Source organism: Lacerta agilis, chromosome 10, assembly GCF_009819535.1.
Source record: "Lacerta agilis isolate rLacAgi1 chromosome 10, rLacAgi1.pri, whole genome shotgun sequence".
NCBI lineage: Eukaryota > Metazoa > Chordata > Lepidosauria > Squamata > Lacertidae > Lacerta > Lacerta agilis.
In genome coordinates, this window is record NC_046321.1 from 29,264,478 (window position 1) to 29,289,681 (window position 25,204).

The 25,204-nt window shown below is 41.1% G+C and overlaps 1 protein-coding gene across 2 annotated transcripts in view; it reads right to left on the minus strand.

Moving 5' to 3' along the window:
• The window catches only part of MRTFA (myocardin related transcription factor A), an 84,570-nt gene extending 63,483 nt beyond the window's left edge, over positions 1 to 21,087 (minus strand). Inside the window, exons 1-2 of one of the 2 annotated variants that reach the window (XM_033161406.1) lie at positions 21,014 to 21,087; positions 1,935 to 2,196 (exon numbers count right to left, since the gene is read on the minus strand). The gene's annotated coding sequence lies outside the window, so the exon portion shown is untranslated. Of the gene's footprint in view, positions 1 to 1,934; positions 2,197 to 9,656; positions 9,707 to 21,013 lie in introns of those variants that run through there. The other variant, XM_033161407.1, reaches the window with a different exon arrangement.
• Between the last annotated feature and the right edge of the window lie 4,117 nt (positions 21,088 to 25,204).

Genomic DNA, 25,204 nt, shown 5'->3' on the forward strand with positions numbered 1-25,204 from the left:
ATGCCACTGCTAGCATATCCTCTCCATTGCCCAACATAAGAATTAGTCATACAATCAGCACCAGGTTTACTCCAGAGCCAATTTGATAAAGCTAGGAATGTTTAAACAATGAACTATAGCCCACTTACACTGACTGCACTATCAGAGTTACAACTATGGTCAAAATGAGGAGGAAATGATCACACCTAGACAGCAAACATTCATGGCTAAACCTGTGTATGATGTGGCAAATTAAATATTTACCTGCACCCATGCCACTTTGCACATTCCTGTTTAAGAATTCAATAGAGAATTGTAATATAAAAGCACTAATTATCTATTCCTAATTATATAATTTCAGTAAAAATACACTGCTAATTATATATTCCTAAATCTGTAAAGCCAAATGTTTTTTTTAAAGTAGTATTACATACAGCAGCTTTCATGCTAACCTTATAACTACATTTTATTTTTATCATACATCCAAATTACCTGTTGTACAACTGATGATGAAGACAGATGTAAACTTCGGATATATTATCAGGTCAGTTTTCCCCAAACCAATAATGGCACAGGTGGGCAAACTACAGCCCTCAGGAGCTCTAAAGTTATTGCAAAATTGCTCTAGATACTAGGTTTCTAAAGATGTGCTTGTGACATCACCTTCTGGGGTGGACCAACCCAATGGATCACACCCTTGCAGGGGGAGTCAGTCACAGCCAAGCCAAATCTCACCAGATTGTGATCCATTTATGAAAACCAGGTGACACTCACCCCTTCAAACACTTGTTTACTTCCAATCTATTCTGTAGCAAAAACCAGATCCAGAGTATTATCTGCAAATATGTTGAGCCCATGATGTATTCAGACAGCCCACTCTATTCTAATGGCAAAGAAGTCCTGAACCAGACTAGACAAGGCTGACCCAAGCTGGACATTCAAGTCCACCAGAACCCGTTGTTCTTGTTCTCCAATACTACACCGAGACTGCCTCTACCAACTGAGACAGGGAGGAGCTGGGCAGCAGGTGGGTAAACACCCACAAGATCCCTATTTTGTCTCTCTGACCCAATACCAGCTACAAACCCTCACATCTGGCTGAGGTGGGTTGGTTCCTCTGTGAGGGAGAGGAATGGAATCCCTCGTCCCCAAACCCTCGAACCTATGCTGATGCTGCACTGAGTACCAAGACAGGCAAAGTAGAGCTTGCCCACCCAAGTCTTAGTACCCCAGGTCAGTCACCTCCTCCACAATCATATTATGGTTGAGAAGTGTTTGATTTAGACTGACCAGGTGTTCTTCAGCAGCTTCAGCAGCAGCAGCAAGTGGAAAGGCAAGTTAGCATGGCTACTCAAGACCCACTGACTGAAGGGCGGCCCAGAGAGGGAAACAGCATGCAAATGATTCTTATCTTTTCTCTTAGGATAACATGGTCCAGCCCTCACACTAAATAACCCTAATAGTTTTTGGCTTTTATATAGCGCTTTGAATACTCCACCACAGCAACAACCCTGCCTTTGTAATAACAAAGCTCAGTGTTAGTAGATCAGTTCTGTAGGTACTAATGGCACTGGGTTTTATATCCCCATCCAATATGGATCTCAAATTACACAACTGCACATCAAAACTACTTGGAGAACTGCCACCATATGCAATTTTATGTTCCTTGGGGATGAACTGTGGAAGGCATTCCCAGTCAGGTTAGTTCCAAACCCAATCAACTGCAGCTTGCAGAAAACTGCTGAGTGTAATACATATTACTAGTTTAAGAACTACCCTCTACTGCCCACTGAATAATTTATACAATTTATAGACAAATATGACTGTGATTCTTTTGCAGTGGTAAGAATTTAAGCTGCATCACTTCCAAAACCTGTACAAAAACAGCCTGCTTCAATATTTGTAAGACTGTCAGGGACGAAGCACAAAGCATGAACCATTACTGTTCCACTTACCATTCTTCCTCTCACTTAGTGGAGGAAGGTTAGGGTTCCGGCCAGGATGGAGGCCTAGGGTCAGCTCAGGCTGCAGGGACAGCTCCTGCAGCTCATTGGCAACAGCTTCACTCTGGGGGCTTGGTGCCGCCGAAAGAGACACCAACACTGCTTCATCTTCATTCTCGCCAGCCCCTCCTCCGTCCAGCCCATTTGCAGCAGCGACGGAAGGGGGCAGGCACAGCACTCCGGTGAAATCCACTTTGGCTTTCGTGATGGCAACCTGAAGACAGAACATATAAGAGTTGAACAATGGCATATATATATACATATTATTCTACCTTCCAAGAAGTAGGCCTCTTCTTTAGCTGTAGCTCTTTTACAGGGGTTCCCCCCCCATTGTTTCAAGTTCAAAATAAATAGGCACAAACAATCTGCATACAAAACCTATGAGCATCTACAGCTCAAAGCAGCTAGAAAAGTCTTCCTTCTTCCATTTCATACCTCAGAAAAATCACATTCATAAGAGTAATCTGGTATTAACCTGGATATATTTACTTTATTTAAAGGTGTAATATAATCAAATATGCCTATATACACAACAAAAGAGGAGACAATTTACTATTAACAACTAGGAACTGAATGAACTGCTGAGTTTGGCTCTGGAAAGGCTCAGCATATCCTGAAACAAGCTAATTTTGCCCTGCCCAAACTCCACAGCAAATTGGACAATCCTTATAGAAAATTTTCAAGAGCTCAGAATAGCCTTCAGGCATGCATTACAAGACCTAGTGTGGCTGTGCTGGGCCTCTTCTTACAAACACAGCGGTCTCTGATGTACCGCAGGATCAATGACAATGTTGACCAACTGAGCACTAAAATTGCAAAGCAAGTCCCATCACAACAAGCCCTTACAGCTTAGGTTATTTCTAGACTGGAACCAGAGTCCACCAGCACTGGACAAGTGCTAGGTGACTGGGGTGGATTTTGGTACTATTCTTACTGGTTATCAATTTTATAGTTCTAATTTATTAGTTTAATAGAGCTAATAAATTCCCTTCAAAAAGCACCAGGCAGCTGTACTTTATGCAAGAGCAGGAAACAGCCCACTCTGGTCCTCTTCCCCCACACCCACCAATTTACAGGATTAAAACTATTTCAGTGCTTTCTCATACATTATCACAATAATACTTCCTTTATGCCCATTTATCAGCTTGTATGGTCTCACACCGAGGTGTACGAGCAGGCAGTTCTTACTCGCATGTACTGTTCAGGTAGAAAGTCCCTTCCTTCACTGCCTTGTTCATTGTTTCCTCCATCTCTGTTTGTACTAATGGCTCGTGGGTCTTTGCCAGGCTGAGCTTACTGCACTTTTGACTGCATGAGGGGAAAAGACAAATACAAAGGTTTTCTTTTCTCTTTCTCTTGGAGCTGGGAGAAAAAGGGAAATGAGTGGATTGAGAGTTGAAGACTAACTGATTTGGGACTGAATCTGGGTGGGTATGAACTTGGAGAAAATTGATCTGGGGTGAAATGCATTACTGGCTACAATATTCAGTACCCATTACCCCTCTGTTCTTCATTTCAGATGTCCTCACACTTAGAAGCAATGCTTGTAAGGCTATGGGGACACAGAGCAAGCCCATAATCATATGGCATGTTCCGTAATTTTCTATAAAGCTGAACTCTACAAGTGTGTTTCTTACATTTTAAACCCATTTCTAACAAGGACTATGCATGAAGAGTAATAGCACTCCTGTGATTACCTGTCAGTAACAACTCCAGCTAATTTCAAGGTTTTTTTCTACAGGAATTTAAAAAACATCCACCCACAATGATGCCTTGAAACAGTGGAAAAGCTAAGGCTGTCAACTGATGAAAAGAATCCCCCCCCCATTAATCAGTTTATACATCATAAAAATTAGAATATGGATATTCTTTTGAAACAATGAATCATAACATAGCTTGAATTAAGTTGTAAGATATCACTCATCTTTTGGGAGGGGATATATTTGATATTGTTTTGCTCAGTCAATGTAATAGGGACATGCTAGAACAAAAAAAGCATTTAAAATGTCTAATTCATAGCCCCCCATTTAAAACGGGATCACTGATAAAGGTTTGTGACCCCCATATAAACTGCATAATACTTTACAAGTCTGAGGATGCAGTTGCATTATAAATCATACTGTCATTCTTCACATATCCCCAGCAATCAAAGTTTCTGTTGTTAGCAAATTATTTTAAGATAGAAAGGTGGGGAAGTAATTTCATTAGCAAACTTGCTATGGACATGGACGTTTCTCTCTATTCTTTGTTCCTTTAAGTCAGTTTCTATTTAGGAGTGGTTACCAGGGTAATGGCAATTTCCTACTCATTTAAGAATTGCTAAGCAACCTGCATCAACTAGCAGCAGCAGGTGGCATGCAGAAGTAGGCTATTTTGGGAAGCAGTAACTACTTTTCTTGCATTTAAAAAAAGCCATCTGTTACATGTCGCTGGCAACTGTGATCAGGAGGCCAAAAGAAAATCTAAAGTAATCTTTAGGCAGAGTGGTGTTAAGTGGATCAAGTTTTAAGCTAGAGAAGGAAGAAGTGGTGTTATGGCTGAGGACAACAGTCTTTCTAGACAACCCTAATTCAGAAAAGTAGGAAACTGCACCATGTTGTTGATAGTCTACTAATAAGCAGAAAACAATCACCTAAAACTGGGTATTTACCCAGAACTATCAGTGCTCCAATCAGTTCTTCAGAGGTTCAGGCACAAGTCTTTCCCTATCCCTGTTACTAATGACACTACAACTGGAAATTCTTAGGATTAAATCTAGGAACAAAATACATTAAATATATGTACTGCCTAGAGCCATGGCAGGTCTTTCAGTTAGCTGAAAAATAAGGCCAGGAAAGTCCAATCAACAGTTTTCTTTTATTCATTCATTCATTCAATTCAATTCAATTCATCCTGCCCTTACTCCCAAAGGAATCTGGATGCATACTATAGACTGAGATCTGCATATTTAGGGAAGTTCTATTTTATAGAGGGACGTCCACTCTACTACCTGCTATGCTCTTTCTTGGATCTTCCCTATGCAGACAACTACCTGAGTGTGGTCTTTTGAATGATTCTCCAAGTAAGAAACTGAAGTTTGCACTCATTTTCAGTGTACAACCTGAATGCTATAAGAAGCTACTGATGTCCCTATTATCCTGTCCCTCCCCACCAGTGCAAGGAGGGAAACAGTACATCCAGTACAGTGGTACCTCAGGTTACATACGCTTCAGGTTACATACTCCGCTAACCCAGAAATAACACTTCTGGTTAAGAACTTTGCTTCAGGATAAGAACAGAAATTGTGCTCTGGCGGCGCAGCAGCAGCGGGAGGTCCCATTGGCTAAAGTGGTGCTTCAGGTTAAGAACAGTTTCAGGTTAAGAACAGAGCTCCAGAACGAATTAAGTACATAACCAGAGGTACCACTGTACTTCGACTGACAGTGGTGAAAATCAATGGTACAAGCATCTGTTTTCACAAGGAACTTCTGCATCCCTATGGTTCTTACCTTGTCAGATTAGAAATGCCACAGGGACAATGACTTGTCATTCCCCAGCCAAGAGCAAACAGCACCAGTCTTAAGGCAAATTCATACCAACCAGATTTTAGCACACTAATGTTTTATATGGTTATGCAATGAAGTCATTAACATATCTCCATCATACACAGAGATTACTATTTAGTGCACACACAAAAAATGGGTTCCGTACAACATAACTGAATTACTTGATGGTGCTGGAGGAGACTCTTGAGAGTCCAATGGACTGCAAGAAGATCAAACCTATCCATTCTTAAAGAAATCAGCCCTGAGTGCTCACTAGAAGGACAGATCCTGAAGTTGAGGCTCCAGTACTTTGGCCACCACATGAGAAGAGAAGACTCCCTAGAAAAGACCCTGACGTTGGGAAAGATGGAAGGCACAAGGAGAAGGGGACGACAGAGGATGAGATGGTGGGACAGTGTTCTCGAAGCTACTAACACGAGTTAGCCAAACTGCGAGAGGCAGTGAAGGATAGGCGTGCCTGGCATGCTCTGGTCCATGGGGTCACGAAGAGTCGGACACGACTGAACGACTGAACAACACCTATTTTGCCTTGTGGAAAGCTGTACATGCACTGGATTTCCTGCATGGAAGGGCTAAATTTTGATTGTAGAACATAGAAACCTGCCAAACTCAACTGGGAAGGCTTCGAGGAAGTTGAAGTAAGTCCCAGTCTGCAGAAAATTCAGCGCCTGTTCAGTCTTCAGGTACACATGGATACTTAAATTTTTTTATTTTAACAAGCCTTTCCTAGAAACCCTGGTTTAGTCTAACCACAGGTCCAGAGGATGGTGTCATCTAGTCAATCAAATGCCAACAATACAATCAAATATCGCTAATATTTACTAGCATAGCTACTGTAGATTGTATGACTGGTAATAATGATACTGTTGCTCTCTAAAGTGCACAGTCCGGTAACAGAAGCAGAAGGGAAAAAGAAAATTACTCTGTCTCTAAGTAACGCATATTCAGTAAGTTAGGGGAGAGACAGCACAGAAATGTGGAAACCTTGAAACTCCTTTTTCCGAGTTGTACACATTTCCACTCCCAAGCTCTAAAAGCATGTGATCACAGAAATAATGTTAAGTGGAAATTGCAACACTGTTATTTTATCAGTCCTATAGCTTCTGTTTGTTGTAAGAAGCAACAGATGTTAACTGTATATCCATTGCTTGAGGAAGTATTCTGCGGGCCTTTGATTGAGAAAGACCAAAACAAGTTTTGCAATCCATGTAGACAGAGGAGCAAGTGTGATAAGGATTTGACAGATGGCATGCCAATACAGGAAGGGGGTCTGCAACACTGGACCTTGCCTCCATTATTTTCAAAAGGAAGAAATAAGCAACATGCAATGATCACCTGAAATATCATTGCTGCCTTGAGCAATATGAAAGGATGAAGAAATAAAACAAGTTGTGCCCCTGCAAGAAACTCTGAAAAGGCTGTGATCCTAATAAATACTTAAGCTTCATTTAAATGACTTGGATTTGGGTTCACCTGCACATATTAACAGTATTTATGTCAGCCTACTGTACCAAGTATGTGGACACATACCCAGGACGGAGGAAATGCATTTACCGGTATTAACTGGAAGCAAATTCCAGATACCATTCCACTAAAAAGCACTGGTTCTCACAATGGTCAGCCAGATCTCTACAGGAAACCCAAATGCAGGACATAATGACAATGGCCCTCTACAGATGGATCACATGGGTGTGGCTTCAGTGAGAAGTCCATTCAGCCACAGCAATTAGAGCTTCCAAAATTACCAGTGGTGTTTTCTTCCTTAAACCCAATATAAAATGCTTTTTCTATACCCAGTCCAACCAAATCATAGGTCAGCATTTAGCAAATGATGTTCAGGCATCACTTGCTCAGCACTGATCCACACCCTTCAGGAGCACAGCCTGCACAAAGCTACTCGACTCACCATTGTATTTCAACAGGAAGTCTATTAACCTGTCATACTCAACCATCCAAAACTTTCTCACCTGCACACAGACTTGGATCTAGGAATGAGTATTTTTAAAACATTTAAGGTTGTTCCCCCCAAATTGTGGTAATTTGTTTATTAAGCAAAGGGGGGGGGGAGAGACTTTAAAAAGATTTCCCAATCTCTTAACAATCAACTGTTCCAGAATCTCGATTAGCTTATAAACCCTCCCCTCCACAAAAAATAATTCCCTTAAACTGCCATCTGTAGAAACACAGATGTTTTGTCATCTCCATAGGCAAGTTCACACTTCGTGAAGAAATGTTTGCTGACTCATGCTTTGCCATATACACATATAAAGCATTAGGGACAAATGGGCATCTAACATTTTAACATGGAGCAGATGTGCACCAGGAAGCCATTTCTAATCAAATATTTACTGCAGGTCCCAACAGGGTGATTTATTTAGAGCAGGGTTAGGGGACCTCTGGCTGACAGGTCAAATTGGGACCCGTGCTGAACCACATGCTACAGATTTCCCAAACCTCATTCATCTGCCCTTCACCTGACATCATATGTGACATCAGGTGTGGGGCAGAGATGCAGGGGGTTTGGCTACACAACAGAGTTCCCTATGGGAAATCTGATCACATATCCGATCCCTGAAGAAAGCAGCTTTGCCAACACTTTGCTTGGCACTATGAAGCACTTCCCACATGCCAGCTGGCTGTAAGTCATTTGGGAAGCACTTCGCTAAAGAGCTTTGCAAGACTTGTGCTCAGAGTTTCCCAAGTGCTGAAGACAGGGCTTCCAAAGACCCTTGCACTGAGGTTCCCAAGTGCCTGCCAACTAGGTCACTGTTGGGTGCCTGGAAAGTACTGCACAAGCAACTTTGACAGGTGAGTTGCTCTGCCCACCTGTTTAAGTTGGCCTGTGAGCTATAAAGATTCGCCACCCCGATCTACAGCTTAACGTGAACCTTTGGGCAGGTGGATGATTATGAGAAGATGGAGCCTCTGAACTTGAGTTTTCTGGAATATCAGCATCAGTGCCTTTGTCAGGTGTGGTAAGCATGTCTGTGATTCTTTCAAATCATGAGAGTTAGCAACTTAACAAAAATATCAGTGATGTGGGATGAAGAATTTTCCACAGCTATGTTTTTCCATGGACCCAAGTACATTTCTAAAGATGAGTTGTTCTGGGGAAGTGTTAGTTTGAATACTATAATTAATTATGCAAAAAAATATCTAAGGCACAAAGAAATTTTCCCAAAAATGTTTTCCTTAAAACAACTTTCTGATTCAAAATTTTCCAGTAAGTCCACATTGCCCATGAAAACCAGCGGTTCTGAAATAGCTACCAGATTTTGTGTTTGGTATAAAAATGCACAATAGTAATTAATTTTTTACACACACATCCAAAAAGCTAGTATCAATAAGGTTCCCCTCAACCCTTCCCAACTATAATATGTCAAAGCCGATCTCCTTCACAGGAGGGCAGGGTTGCAGGCCGGTCACGCACTCCTCCCACACTTAGTGGGGGCGTGTCAAATCCCCTGCATCATCAGGGAGTCACGGCCCGCGTAATGCCCGCAGCCAGCCAATCCAAGCCAGAAGCTCTCCCTTCTGCTTCCTGCTTCAGTGGATCTCCCGCCCTCCCACCCTTTCTTCTTGCGTTCAACAACCTGACCTTGCTATGGACCTCAGTTAGTCGCCTGTTGAAGGGGCCTGGTAGGAATTTTTCCACTTGGCAGATTGGCACCATCCACTTGGTTTTCGCCTACCTCGTAGCAAATCGCCACAACTTTGTAAGGTTTGGCGGTTAGGCACTGGAAAAGCTTGGTTGGTGGGAGGGGAGGTTGTGGCCATCACCTGCCCCTCCCCTTTAAGGGTATTACGTTAAAAGAATCCGGGGTCATGGTTCCTGGTAGAGGCTAATCCGGTGACCCTGAGGGGAGATCCGAGTTGATGTACATCAACGGGGCGCCCCCTACTGGTGGTTAACCCTTGTGAGACTCCCTGCGTGGCAAGCAGGAGCCAGATATAGCAGGTTTGGGTCCAATGCCTAAGCCAATACGACTCACATTCTGTAACCAATAAAGTCGTGTCCTTTATTAGCCCACTAACCTAAAAATGCTGGTGTCCACGGGGGGGGGGGGTTGCAGGGTCTTGACACGCAATTAATTTTGAAAGGAAGCAATGCAACTGGAAGATTACAAACCTTATAGTTCCCAAAAATCAATCCAGTTCTGTTCCATGCCAGGCGCTCCAATCACTACAAAAGAAACAGAAATCACACAAATCAAATCTCTTCCACAAGACTTAAGCCATGTTACCTACAGATAAATACAAAGAACCTCCCATCTTGTTGCCACCAAATTTAAGTAGTTTGGCATCCCCTCCAAAGCAATGTCAGGGTTCAGACAGTATTTGAAGGCTGCATTCAGATGACACCTCTACCTGTGATTTGGAGAATCAGGAACAATGCTCCTCCCTTCACAAGCGCAGTTTAATAAATTATTTATTGATTTAATCCAGCCCTGGTTTGTTTGCATATGAGGATCAAATCCTAGTTGAGACAATCTGTGATTCTTTTAACATCTAATTGGTTATTTTTGTTTTATTTTCACACAGTGATAATGTTAATGTTGAATCCAACCACCACAAGAACAAAAGGACAACCTATGATTTGATCAAATTAGGAAGTAATACACTGGTTCCAATAAACATCAGTGCAACTGAAGACTTTCATACCTATTTTCAACTCAGGTGTTCAATCTGGTTGATAGAGATCAACCAATCTGAATGAGAGAGCTAATATATGCACATTTTTAAAGCCTCCTGGCAGGTATGCATCAAGCAAAAGAAGGCTGCTCTTCCTCTGGGCCAGCATCCCCAACCAAGAAGGGAGATTTCCAGAGGCATGGATCAGTTGACAGCCAACCCAATCAAGAGCTCCCAGGAGGATAGACAGAAACATTTTGTTGCAGGGACCTACATATACAGTATCCTACCCCACTCATTAATCTCCTATTACTCTACTCCAGGCCTTTCCCAATCAAATTGATCCATGTCAATTTGAGTGTACAATGTATACAGAAACAGTCTTTATTTACAAATAAAGTTTTTGTAAATAATTTTACAAAGTCTTAATTTACAAATACAATAAATGATGCAGCATACTAAAGGCAGCCTAAGCAAGTCTTAAGTGACACAAAGCAGCAACAGTTTTAGATAGGAGTATATATTTGAATATGTCTACGCAATAATGGGACTATCAGATTATCAGATTCTGCTAAGTGACTACTGCAGCATCATATGGAGTAGTGCATACATTTAGAATAGAAGTGCACTCTCCACATGCCTTGTGCATGAGGAATTACAATACAAACCGTTCCATCTGAAAAAAGTATTCCCAAAGAGATACCAAGGAATACCATATCTAAATTTCCTTAACCCTAGACATATTCCACTTTGAACATACCAATAGTGCACCAAATATAGATCATGAGCAATGCCAGTCATACTCATTTGTTTAAATAAATGGACATTAGAAACTTAGGTATATTAATTTCAATCTACTCTGAGTAGAATCAGTTTATTTTTATTTTATATTTCTATACTGTTTTATATTTTTAATCAGCTCATGTATTTTATTTTTCTTAATAGTGCCATGTTATGTCCACAGCTCAACTACACAGCTGATAACAGAACCACTATGGAGTTTTCCCAACCTCTTTTCCAGCTGTGTAGTATAACTGTACTGTAATAAAATAACTTTCACAAGTCCCACCCCCACCCCCGAGAAAATAACGTCAACTGTAAGAGATGTAGAAGTCTTGTCTTACTCATAAACTTATAATTCAGTGGAAAAGTTTATACACCATTGTTTACATGTTCCAGCTAAGCTGTTGGTATTCTAGCAATTACAATGGGTTATCTGCCTTTGCTAGTGGTGACTCAGAGTTTAGTAGTTGAACAACATGGAAATTATCCAACTGGCATTAAGAAAGAGCCTCTGATCTGAATGCAACAACAGGGGCTTAATTTTTGTATCCTTCTTTCTCCCAGTCAACTAAAGCACAAGCAACATGTCTCACCAGTTACATATTTAAAAGCTCAAGTAGCTCTCCCTACAACCATCAAGAGTCTAGGATCCTTCATCTAAACTTAACAATCCCAAGTTTCTAATTATGATTTCTGTTGTCTATGTGGAAGGAAGGAAGAGTCCCTTCCTCTATTCCCCATTATGAAAACCACAAAGCAAAGTTACGAATTCCTGTACAGCAAGAAAAATGAATCTCTAGTCAATAAGGCCTCCCTTTCCATCTCAGAGCCTGTGCTCTTGACTCCACCCCTACACTCCCATACTTTTAAAAAAAGCCTATCACATAGTAGGAACAGCTGGAAAGGAGTTAGCTTTCCCCTCCTAGTTAGGCGAGACACACACAGCAAGTAGGACTTTTTGAAAGCTTCCAGGCAGCCAAGTACTGTGGCACCCAAATCTTTAAATAACAAATTATGATTTCATCTGTAGACAAAGGCAGAACAGATCAAGGAAGAAATGCTTGGCAACCCTTTTCAAAGCTCAGCAACTCAACATCTCCACCCTGAACAGTCTCCAACTTTAAACATCAAGCCCACTTTGAAGAGGTTTTGTCTGCTTGGGAATAAGAAAATGGGAATACTTCTGACAGCGACAAGCTAATGGAGAGGCAAGGTAAAGTAAAAAGCAAATGAAATGTCATCAGATCAAATTCCCTACTTGGTTTCTAAATAGCAAATTCAATCAGAAAATAAAATGCCTATAACTTCTACAATGCAAGAAAGAAGGTTCTGAGAAAGCAAAGGCTAAAAAGCAAGCAAGCAAAGGCTACCCCACTAACAAAAACAAATTTAAAATGTGCATGTTGGAATGGAGTTCACTGTTGTTTCTCAAATTACCTGAATCCAAAATGTACATGTGAACTTGAAGGAGGTTCCTAAGAAAGGTAAATTTCAGCTGCTCTGTGTAAAATACTAACTGCTGACCCAACTTTCGGATGTATAATAAGAATTCCAAAATTAAGAAGGCCAGAGGCATAAAATGAAAGCTGCCTTCTCTATAATTAAAGAATGTCACCAAAGTAGTCACACTGCAAAAACATACTGAGGCAATAGCAGACATCTACCTACCTTCAAAATAAAACGACAAAAGCAAGCATAGCCTAGCATCAGCAAGCAGTTTCAGCTAGTCATTGGCAGCGTTGCAAAGTCCTAATGAAGGTGTGCACTGCCCAAAGCTGCATTGAAGTATATACTCTTCAGAGTTGCAACTCTAATTTTAATCATTCCTGTCCAACCGTCTGCTATAGGACATAACTGGAATTTTATTTTATTTTATTTAAAAAAGAAAGAACAATCCTAAAATATTACAACCAAGGAATGTTAGTACACAACAAGCATAGGTTACTAAAGTAACAATAAGCAGAATAAAACCACAATGGAAGTGCCACAGATAGAAGCCAAAAAGACTCCTCTTTCCCCTCATTAGCCTCACAATGCAGCTCAGTTAGCTTCTTATATCACGTTAAAGAGCTTTCATTTAGACCTCAAAAATAAAGTTATTAAAACACTTTCCATCTATACAAATCAATATTGCTAACCCGATCCAAAACACACACACACCCCACTCACACATGAAAACAAAGACCACCACAGCCAACCACAAATGAACAACCACACCCTAGGCCAACCCCAACCTCTCTAAAGGAACACAAGCGAACAGCAGAGAACCTGCACAAGCAACGCTGACATCAAACCCTACATATATTAAGTAAAATAGAAACATCGTCACCTGACCCCACGCCTACCCATCTTTCCCCCTTTTCTTCCCAATGTCTCAACAATTGAAACTGATTTGTAAAAATGTTACATGGGAAAAAATACGAGAGAGAGAGAGAGAGAGATTGCACATACTTTTGTAAATCAAGAAAATCTTTTAACAAAAATGCATTTAGAAAAAACAACACTTTGCACCTGCGTGTTCTGAGAGCTTAGATTTTTAAAGGGCTTGAAATGCCCACTTTAAACATTGCTCACGTCACACAAACCCCTCTTTAAAGGGTGCACTTTATTTGAATCACTATCATGCACACTTGAGTGGGCCACTCTGTTGTAAGTGGCATGTGTGCAAAGGGCTGGACTATTATCATCATTTATTAACTATGTATACTGCACTTCAGGGAGATTCACAGCATAAAAATACAAGATAAAAACACAAAAGACACAATAATAATAATAACACAAACAAAAACGAAACAAAATACAACCCCTCTCCCATAAAGACATTTAAAACCATATAGGATGTCAGTCAGCCAAAGCCCTGGTTGAAGAGGTATGCTTTGCTTTTGCCTGGTGCCTAAAGGTGTATAATGGAGGTGCCAGCCGTACCTCCCTGAAAAGAGCATTCTACAAATGGGGAGCCACTGCAGAAAAAGCCCGTTCTTGTGCTGCCACCCTCCGGACCTCTCGTGGAGGCGGCACACAAAGAAGGGCCTCACATGATTACCGCAGGGTCCAGATAGGTTCATATGAAGAGAGGTAGTTATTGTCGTCCTGAGCCATTTAAGGCTTTATAGGTCAAAACCAGCACTTTCAATTGGGCCCAGAAACTAATTGGCAGCCAGTGCAGTTGGGATTTCATAACCTTCAGATGTTTTAAACCCTTATGAAATATTCAACATTTTCTATCCGTATCAGGGATCTCTAGCATACATTACTGTTTCGAGTGGCTATTCAAGAACCAATAGCTGGAAACCTTATTTCCAAACTAAAGTTATCTGTGAAAATTATATCCTTGCTTCAATATTTTTTAAACTTAGGTCAACTCTATCCCAACTGCAATCTGTTTCGCATGTTGTTAGTAAAGGAACCCCCTTTAACCTAATCTCACAAGAGACTCTCTTTTCCTATAAGAATGGGTTTTACACTGAATCAATAATGATTCTCATATTGTATTTTCCTTGTTCCTGGGTAATCAGAGACTAGCAAATTACTCCAATGGATCATATATTACCATGAGTAATCCCTCCCACTACTGAAAACACCCCAGAACCATGGTTACAAAGAATACAAATGCCTCATTAGTGGCAAATAACTATAGACATCTTGTCACTATCCAGTATTCAATCCTCTTCCTTTTTCCACTAATGGATTTGTGACAGACACAGCAAAGCAGACAGGGTTTTTTCTTGATTAGCAGCTATTAAAACTAATGAAATTCATGTTTGCATTACTCCAAACCAGGTAAGATCAACAAAACACCATATGAAGCAGCTTTTTTAAAAAACAGAAAAGTGCCACTGGGCAAGGCAAACCAGAATTGTTGGGAAGGCTTAAGGAAGAGAGGTAACACAATTATACTTACAACAGGGCCAAAGCTCATCTAATAAAAGTCTCAAGTAGCCCAACCTTTTTCGGAATTCCTTTGTTAAAGGGAATTTTAATCACAAGTCAATCTCCCTTATATTCCTGCTGTGACTCCACAAAAGCTTAACTATATCCAGCTTCATATTTGTCATAATAACACAAAACAAGAAAACAAGCTATTTACAAGCGTCAAGCAAATTCCTAGGCCTCTCAAACTATTATTTTTACATTTAAGAAGTGATATTCACTACAAGGTTAAAATTGTAAGTTCCAATATACTGGTTAAAACTACCGGTATTTGCCTTTTTCTAAAATTGTGTCACAAAGATAGTCCTCAAACTATCAATTTTATTTTTCCATAAAGTGCTTATAAAAATAATTCCACAAAATTTCATACACATAATTTCATACACAGTGCAGTAACTGAAATCTCATTTTGCAAGATTGGTGGTATTTTGTTTAACTAGACACTATTTTAAATCATACCTGAATTATCTTTATTAAATGTATTTCAAGACAACAATCTGGATTTGCTTAATAAAAAATTAATAAGTAATTTATTACAAGTGGTGTGACGCAACGTAAGCAGACACTGGAAATACCTTTCTAGCACAACAATAGACAATTGGTACAAAACAGTTTGGAAAACAGCCTTCCTTGAGAGATTAACAAGTAAACTATGGTTGACATGTGGACAGATCAAGAAAGATGGCTTTACCCTGAGGTGATTTAATTTCATAACATATGTCAGTATTCCGGAAAATGAACAATCCCCTCCATCAGCATTTGGTTCTATCCTGTTGATCTAAACGTTAATTTTAACATAAATTATTATCTCCACTTTGAACTCCCATGTTCATCAATATATGGTATATTGTTTCAATGAAAACATAAATAGGAAAAATGACTATACTCATACTTCATCTAAACGACCACAAAGATTCCTGATTAGGCGTTTAACTATGTGGTGTTGAATGTTACCCATTAACTGTGTTCTATCATGTTTCCCCTTGGTTTTTGTTTAGACCAATTCACGAGCCAAGAACTTACACATGGACCATTAATAATGAACCATATGTTGTAGATATTACTGCAAATTTTTTTTTAATTTTTTCCAGCTTTCTACCACCCCACACCACCCAACCCAACCCACACCACCGATATTACTGCAAATTGAGAAGACTTAGTCTATTTATTTGTATCATTTATTATTCCTATGATCCTTGTATAAAACCCAATAAAAAGTTATTTTAAACAAAAACCAAACTAGACACTATTATCCTCTCTACTTCTAAAGACATGAAGTTTTGAAGATGAGTTCATTGCTGGATAGTCTCCTGAAGTTAGTCCCAAAGTTAGGCCCACAATAAAATGAATTTAACAAGAATTCTTTATTTTCTCCAGTACTTGAGGAGCAAGCAAGAGGAAACGTATTAGAAGTTACACTGCTGTTTAAAATCAACACAGCTTTCAGTACCACAAATGTGCAATGCAATTCTAGGTATGTCTACACTGAGCTGAAGTGCTTTATTCCTAGGTAAGGCTACAACCCAAAACAGTGAGTTAAAATATAAAGACAGTTTCAACTTATATATACAGCAAAACTAAGAACAAAGGCTGAATTCATCCCTATATTTTCATGTGATTTTCAGAGTGGAGAAAAGGAAGAAGCAAAGAACTGGTGGGATTAAAATCTAGGCAGGAAGATGCAGCAAAGGACAGATAGCTGTTTGCATACTGACACCTACTACCAAGTCCTTGTGCATGCAGAATGCTGTACTCACCAATATCAAATTCTGTATCGTTCTGACATCTTGCGCACAAGCACAGAAACACTATGGGAGGAATTCAACATTGTGCTAAAACAACTGTTTTGGCAAAGGAAGCATTTGGGCTTGCCAGACCAAACCAAAGGATCCCCAACCGCCCCAGAGCCAATTTTGAGGAAGTGGAGGGAGGAGAAAGCCCCATTGCATGCAGTAGTCCTTGTGCAGGGCTTCCACTGACTGGACATGGTTGAATCCTGACCACTATGCTCTGGAAATGGCTGGTGTGTGCAGAGGCAGGTATTCCTTTACTTAATTTCCCCATTGTCTTCCAATCTGCATGCTATTTCTACTTTTAGTTAAAAACACATGTAAAAACAATATATTCAGATGTAGAATGTCTCACTGAAATTCAAGCAATCTGGTTTTAACAGAATGATGAATTGAAAGATACTGTCATATTCAACAGTCATGAAATGCCTATAGGACCACCACCAACACAAAGGAATTTAAAGTTTCACTTAAAGTAAATTACAAAAATAGAGAAAAGGGAAATTAAAACAGTAATATCCCTCTGCATTTCTTCATAAGAAGTCTAAATATTTAGGTTAAAAATATGTTAGTGTCTGAGGCTCAATTTGATAAAGGTTTACAAAACTACAAACAGCAAGGAGAGGCAAATAAAAATTCTCAGTACAATTCAGCCAAGAGAACTGAAAGACAACAAACTTGTGGCACATGATGAGAAAATCCTTCACATAACATAATAAAATTTATGAATTTCTTTGTTGTTGTGATGACCACTAGCAGACATAGATTTTTAAAACAATTCATCAAATTCACAAAGGACAGTTTTTAACAGCAGCCAATGGTGGGCCAAGCAACAAAGGGTATTATCGCTATCATGATTCACTTGAGAGAGTTCTGTGCATATCTGGACTTCACTGGTCTTTCCAAATTCCCAGCTATACATAGGGCTGTAAGTTCAGTGTTAGAGCATCTGCCTCACATGCAAAAGATTACAGGTACAATTCCCAGCATCTCCAGGAAGAGCTGTGAAAAGCTCCTGTCAGAAACCCTGAAAAGCTCTGCCAGTCAGTGTAATCAATACTGAGCTAGATGAATAAACGTCTGACTCAGTATAAGGTAATTTACTAGATTCCTAGCAATATTATTAGTATTCAACATACTGCTAGGATAGCATGCGCTTACAATCTACCACCACCTTAGCTTCCATTTCTCCCTTTTAAGCTTTCATCATACATTGTGTTCTATTCTACCAACATGAAGGATTTCTTTAAGTGTCCCAATAGACCAAAAACCTGATGATTCATAAGGATAGATGTAAGAACTATCCACTTCAAATTCAACTAAGAATGAAACTCCAAGTTATTCAGCTTTCATAATGACAACAGATGGGCAGTGAAAACTTCCAATAAGCAATATCCTTCAAAAAAAATCATTCTGCACCTCATAGGCACCCACTTTAATTAGCAGAGAAAGTTTTTGCTAAACATATTTCTGTCATGTATGAAGTCAGCTATCCACAAAAAGCAGGAAACAGGCCTGGAAGCAATGCCATCAGTGAAATGTTATTTATTACACCAGTTCTATGCTACTTAATATATAAAAACATATCTATGCTGTACACAGAAAACTGAAACAAAACACTAAATATTACCAAAAAAAGAGTTAACATATAAAAATATTACACTAATACAAATAAGCCGCCTCTCCACTCACAGTTCTTTCTCCAGCTTTTGCCCTATCTTCTCCAGCTGCTTCACTGCCCCATGATCAGGGCTTGCTTTTCTGGGCAGGCACCAAAGTAGATGGAGCTTCCTCAGGCTGCCCACAAACACCTGTGTTCCATTAAGCCAGTGTTTCTCAAACTTGGGTCCCCAGCTGCAACTGCAATTTCCATAATCCGAAGCTAGCAGAACCAATGGTGAGGGATGATGTGCAGTGTAGTTCAACAACAGCTGGGGACCCAAGTTTGAGAAACACTACATTAAGCAGTCAGGTGCACTCTCCACACCCAGCACCAGGTGCAGTATGCTTGGTGAGTTTCCCAGGGTGTCCCAATGATAGAAAAAGGGCACCCTGCTGCTCACGGTTCTTTCTCCATCCTCCAACTGCAAAAGGGCTTCAACTTCATGATCAGAAGCAAATGAAGAGTATAGTTTGCTATGTATCCACTGTACTTCAGAGCATATTTTGTACCTAGAAGTTATTCATCCTTATACTCTGTATACAATGACACCAAAACTGACATTCATTGGTTTTATATTGCATTTTTGTTTTAATTATATTGTTTGTTTCATACTGCACACCATTTACAGCAATTTTTAAAATATCAAGCTGTTTATAAATGATTTTAATTAAAATCAGTATTTATACACATACCAACTATTTTTCTACACACCTGAAATATCAATCTTCACATTCTTTTCTGTGTGCCTTAAATAGAGATGCAAATTATGGATTGTAGTGGAAATTTTGATGTAATTATTTCGTCTTTGGATTAAAAATGCCTACCAAATCTTGCATGCTCATGCATTTTCTGCCCACCTATATACTCATATACTGTACTTTTCATATCTCCAAGTTACACAATCCCATGCCACAATTTCCTAACTACCGTTTTCCCTCAAAGCTGGTGAACTGCACTCTTGAGACTACCCTGGGAAACAAAAAGGGAGGCTCCTGCTCAAGACCTTCACTAGGTCAACAAGTATGCAAATCCCTTGCTACAGAATTAGTGAGGGCAATAAAGACTTACTAACACGGGACTGATCTGACAAGTCACTCCGGTGTTTGAAAACAAGAAGTGTACAAGAAAGCTTATGCCATAATAAACTTTTTCAGCCTAAGGGTCACATTGCCTTGCAGGCAACCTTCTAGATGTCACCTACCAGACACGGCAAAGCAACAGATGCAATGGAAAGTAGGCAAAGCAACAGATGCAATGCTTACATTTGTACATTCAAGCCACACAGAAACCAGAGGTTTCTCAACATGCAAACACACACTCCTCTTCATCCAGGCAAACAAGAAGCATTACTACAGTTCAAGAACAAATTCTTGCCAAGCAAAAGCACTCAAGGAAGGCAAATGGCTGATAAGAGGTGTGGCTTGGGCAGAGTCCCAAGGACTGGCTAGAGAGGCCTAGAAGGATGCATTTGGAAACCACCACCATCACGCCAGGGCCTGAGGTTCCCTACCCCTGCCTTAAGGTATCATAAGCCTACTTTTACTGCAACCAATGAATAGTCACTCTTCTGCAAGTTGCTACCATGTGATGTCCAGATGCTTTCTGGAAACCCAAGAGGAGTCCCATGTCTTTATGCTGTTAAAGAGGATGCATCCTTAACTATGGATGAACTATAAGTGCCAGTGTGATTCTATTCACAAGCTCAGATCGTTGGATGTTAAGCAGCAGGGAAAGTACTAGCAAAGGCTATTCTTGCTGGCCTCCAGCCCACAATGAGCCAGCCGCATTCAACCACCCTCAAGCACAGGATTCTGGGAAGCGACAAATGATAATTCATCCTGAATCTATATGCTCAATGCAGATTCCTACATGTGCTGGTGGGTGGGTGTGATCGGCTCAGCCCATACAGTATTCTCAAAACAGTCCTCCACACAGATTGCAGATTGCAATTGTGAAACTGAATCAGGGGCAATCTTGTGTTCTTGAAATTACATAGAGAAGATCCAGTACATTTACATCTCCTTTGCAATTAAAATTCCTCTGGGAGGAAACAAGTCTCAAAGACAAAAAAAAAAAAAAAATACCAATAATTTTTTTTGTTGGTGGTGATGATCCTGGAGGTTTATTCTTGTCCAATAAAAACGCAATAGCTGAAAACTGTGGAGAGGGAGGGATGATAAACCCGTTCGGAAAACGCCGAGGCGTGAAATGACACGGCGGAGGGAGGCGTTACGGGGGGAAAGCAGAAGCCTGGCTGGCGGCTAATGGAGAAAAAGGACAGCTTCGGTGGCTCTTCTAGGGAGACGGGAACATTCGCTGTTTTACTCACGAGCGAATAGCAAAGGGGCGGGAGGGCCACGCCAGAGTCACGTAGCCCGAAGGAAAGGCCCGGTCGTGGGAAGGGGGCGCTGCAAAGGAGAACGGCGTGGGGGCGGGGGGGGGCTGCGTGGTTCGTGTGGGACGGGAGCAGGAGGGCGCGGCTCTCCCACCAGCCTCCGCCGTGGGGCAAAGGAGGAGCGTGAGGCGAGCCCAGGCCAGCCTCTCCCAGCAACCGGGGCAGCCCCGCTTCGTGCTTCCCAGAGGGGCGGTTCCCTGCCCCATACATGGAGGGACATTTCCCCCCCCCAGCGGGCGGGCGGGGCGAGGAGCTGCCGGCACGCTCCCTCCCGAAGCCTCCCTTGCACTCACCTGGTCACGACTCCATCCCAGCTCCCTGAACTTGGCCGCCTTCCCTTTCCGCAGCCTCCCACCGAAAACTTCCCCGAGCGCGCAAAAATAAAAAAAAACCCGGCCCTCACCGCCGCCGCCGGCTCAGCTCCTCGTAGCCGCGGAAGCTCCCGCCCACCAAAAAGCAGAGTTACGGGACGAGCAGGCGGCGCGACCAATCCGAAGGCGCAGAGGCGACTGAATGACGCCAGCGCCCGTCAACGGGTGTCGAGTAACTCCGGGTGCTAACGGGCGAGAGGCGGGGTGGGAAAAGGGGCAGGCGGGGCAGAGAAAGGTGACTGAAAAAGGAAGCAGCCAATTAGAGGATAGGAATTATGTCATCGGCAGAAGGTGAGGCTGGCGTGCTCGAGCGCCGCGGAGGAGCCGCGAGGAAGGAGGGGGAGGAGCCCTTAAAGGGGCAGTGCGCCAGCCTATGCACGTAGAGGGCTGCTACTCCTTTGCAGAGGCTTAAAATATCTGCCCCACCCCTCCCCATATAGCCCGCCTGTTTCTGACCGTTAATAAATAAATCTTTCACAGGAGCATCCGAAGCACGTTGCTGAAAAGACAGGAATAAAGCATTCCCACGCACATTTACTTAAGAAGGAGCCCCTATTAAACTCAGGGGACTTCCTTCCAAATAAACATGCAAATCGTGTATTTAAACACGATTTAACTTGCCAGTTTGGAGAGGGGAAAAACATACTGGAAGCATTTTTAAAAACAAATTCTATCAAGCATGCAAAATTTCTGAAATTTCTACCGCTGCTCAGTAGTAGGGAAGGTTCTTCGCAGGTAAAAGGCCACAGGGTTCCATCCCTGCCTGACACCTCCAGATAGGGCTGGGGCAAACTCGATCCAGGAATACTAAAAGGACTGAACAAGGTGGAGCCCAACTGACTTGATACAAGACAGCTTCCCATGCTGAGGAGGAATCTAGGAAAAGGAACAGTTTTATACAGCTGCAAATAAAACGTTTTGTGTGTGTTTTAAGTGCAATATACAATGTGACACTAGATGGCAATGGTGAGCCTTATGGAAAATCCAATGTATTTTTAAAAACTTTTTTTAAAGGCATTTTCAGAACGGATTTTATATATGTGTATCTACAACCAGATGAATTTTCCGCCAGCTAAAGAGAGAGTTTGCTTTTTGAGGGTTATGTATTTCCCAACTCCTAGAAGAAACTACTTAATTTGGCTTTGGTTGTTGTTGTTTTACCTAGTAGTACATCACCTAAAACTGATCTTCAGCTTTGCTAATATAAAAAATATCTATGTTGTTGTTTACTTCTGCTCTGCCCTGGAAATTAAGGCAGATCTGAGTAACTACGGGACTTTCATCCCCCCTGTTGCACTTACAAAATCCAACTGGACTGATGACTTAAAACATTTGAATTTTATTTTAATGCTGAGATAACATCCCCTACCATACCTTGTGGTAGTATGCTATCTTAAGGGGTGCAGATCAGGTTAGGTTAGGAGGAGCAGTTGGTGGCTCTTGCCACCTCCAATATCTGCTGCCTACATCAGATGTAGGGGCAGATCTGGCTACAACATTAAGCCAATATGTTATTGCTTCACCTTCCTCCTACCTATGGCTGTATGTAACATCCAGCCTGATGTTCAGAAAAACTCAAAAGCTTGCTCACTATTTTGTGGCACCTTGGTTAGTCCAAATAAATGTATCGCATAACTGTGGATTGCCAAAGGCAAGTTGTTCACAACCACAGCCCCTCTACAGTATTCCCCAATAATACTACTTTGACTATCTAGCACCAGAGATTACTAAAGCAAATTAGGGTCAATTCAGGACAGCATATTGCTAAAAATATAAGCATTCATGTTAAGGGGCTGTAGAAATGGAGGTGCTGCCTGCTGTTTTCTCTCTGTTTGTGGTTTCAAAACAAATTATACTTCAAGGAATATGGTTCTCCAAGTGGTCTTCTTCCTGCTTTTCCAAATGGCTGAGGCCCCTTGTATAAAAAATTTTCACAGTGGAATTAAGGACATCTTTAGAAGAGGGCCAATTGTGATGCTTTCCCTAAGTGTCACTTGCTTGATCTGTCTCCCACTTTTTGTAATTATTAAGGCATTTTGTTTAAGCTTTAGATACATACACCACATATTGTTGATCAATGGTACTAGAATGCTTCAATGATATTCTGCTATTCTATTTGTATATTATTTGGTTCCCTAGTTTTCTCTTGTGTAGACCGGATACTTACTCCATGCTTTATTTGCTTCAGTGCCTAAAATAAGCACTCCCAATCTTAGGAAGTCTTCAACATTTTCTCTCTCTCTCTTTTTTTTTTTTTTGTTACTCACTAATGCTACATAAAGCACAGATTAATACCCTTGTGCTCTATTTTTACTAATCCAAAATAACCACAATCCTGCAATACTGTTTTCTCAATAACTGCCTAGTGCATAAGATTCCTTTTAATTCCCCAATCATTTGAAAGAATGGAAAAGTCCCCCACTTAACAATACTTAAACTCCTTTCTGTTTAAGGCCAACAGAGGTTAAACTGTGTAAGGAATAACATGGTTTCCATTAAATTATTCTAAGTATGCAGCCTAAGACCTACATTTAAAAATACCTAAGACTACACATAGCATAATGTATTTCCTGGCATCATATGACCTCTAGTGGCTGTACCATATAATAGCATTTCTATGTTAAATTACAGTAAAAGGTAAAGGTAAAGGGACCCCTGACCATTATGTCCAGTTGCGGAGGACTCTGGGGTTGTGGCGCTCATCTCGCTTTATTGGCTGAGGGAGCCATCGTACAGCTTCCGGGTCATGTGGCCAGCATGACTAAGCTGCTTCTGGGGAACCAGAGCAGTGCACGGAAACACCATTTACCTTCCCGCTGGAGCGGTACCTATTTATCTACTTGCACTTTGACGTGCTTTCGAACTGCTAGGTTGGCAGGAGCAGGGAATGAGCAACGGGAGCTCACCCCGTAGTGGAGATTCAAACCGCCGACCTTCTGATTGGCAAGCGCTAGACTCAGTGGTTTAACCCACAGCGCCACCCACGTCCCTTTAGTACTGTACAGTACACAGATCACTGGAACAAGTTACAGCAGTGGGGAATTGTTTTTAGATATGACTATAATTAACACCATTTGAATATTAAACTATTTGCAATTTTATTGTGCCAGAATCTGGTGTGTGTTTACAATAGACTACGAACATAACAAAAATTTCAAACTGCATTTAAAGCAGAACGAATCTAGTGGCATAACTAGTTTATTGTAACACAGCTAATCTTATTGGAATTGACAGTAATTTAAAAAGCAAGTTTCTGATCTTACTAATAATATACTAATAAATATACTAGTTTTTAGAAGCTTTAAAGCTCAATTAAAAACTAATTATTGCCTCCCTTGTGGTGCTGCCCATGGTCCCAACACAATCAGCATCTGTGCATCTATTCTGGTACCGGGAGAGCACCTTGAGAACAACCAACTCTGCTGGATGCAGAGCCAGCTGAAATGTGAAAGACACTCTTCACACAACTTTTGCCTTATTGAAATCAATTGCAAAGTGCCATTATGCAGTTGAAAAACTGGGTGTCTGAAACCACTGTAACTCTATTAGCCAGTTATAGGTAGATTGTGTCTGTCAGTACCAAGAGATTAGAGAACTGCAGGGACCTTCTGCAGGGACCTTCTGTTTGCCCTGAAAGACACCTGCCATATTTGCTGTTGGAATTGGGGGTGGCAGCACTGGTGAAAGAAGTGGCTCCACTGCTGAACAAAACGAACAATGTAGATGTGGGGTGATAAGAGTAGTGGCAGTGGAGAGTCTCACAGAGTCCTCCACTCCCAATTTTGTGAGTGTTCGGGAATCTCTGTGTACTTCAAGGGTACTCAGAGAACATCTGAGGAGCACTGGTCAACACCTGAAACAAGGTTCCTCTCACAACTTGAAAAATATAATCTTGGGAAGTGAGTCATTTGCATAGGGGCTGCTGGGCTACTGGGAATGCTCCATTGGGAAATGTGAGAGGCAATGAGGAAGGTGATCTTCTAGTGCAAACATGACCCTCTGGCCAAAAATGTTACCAATTCTTGATATATATTAATAATTTTTACCACAATGGATGAGACACTAAACAAAGTTGAGCTTAAAGCAATGTATTTGCATAGACCTTAGTCTACT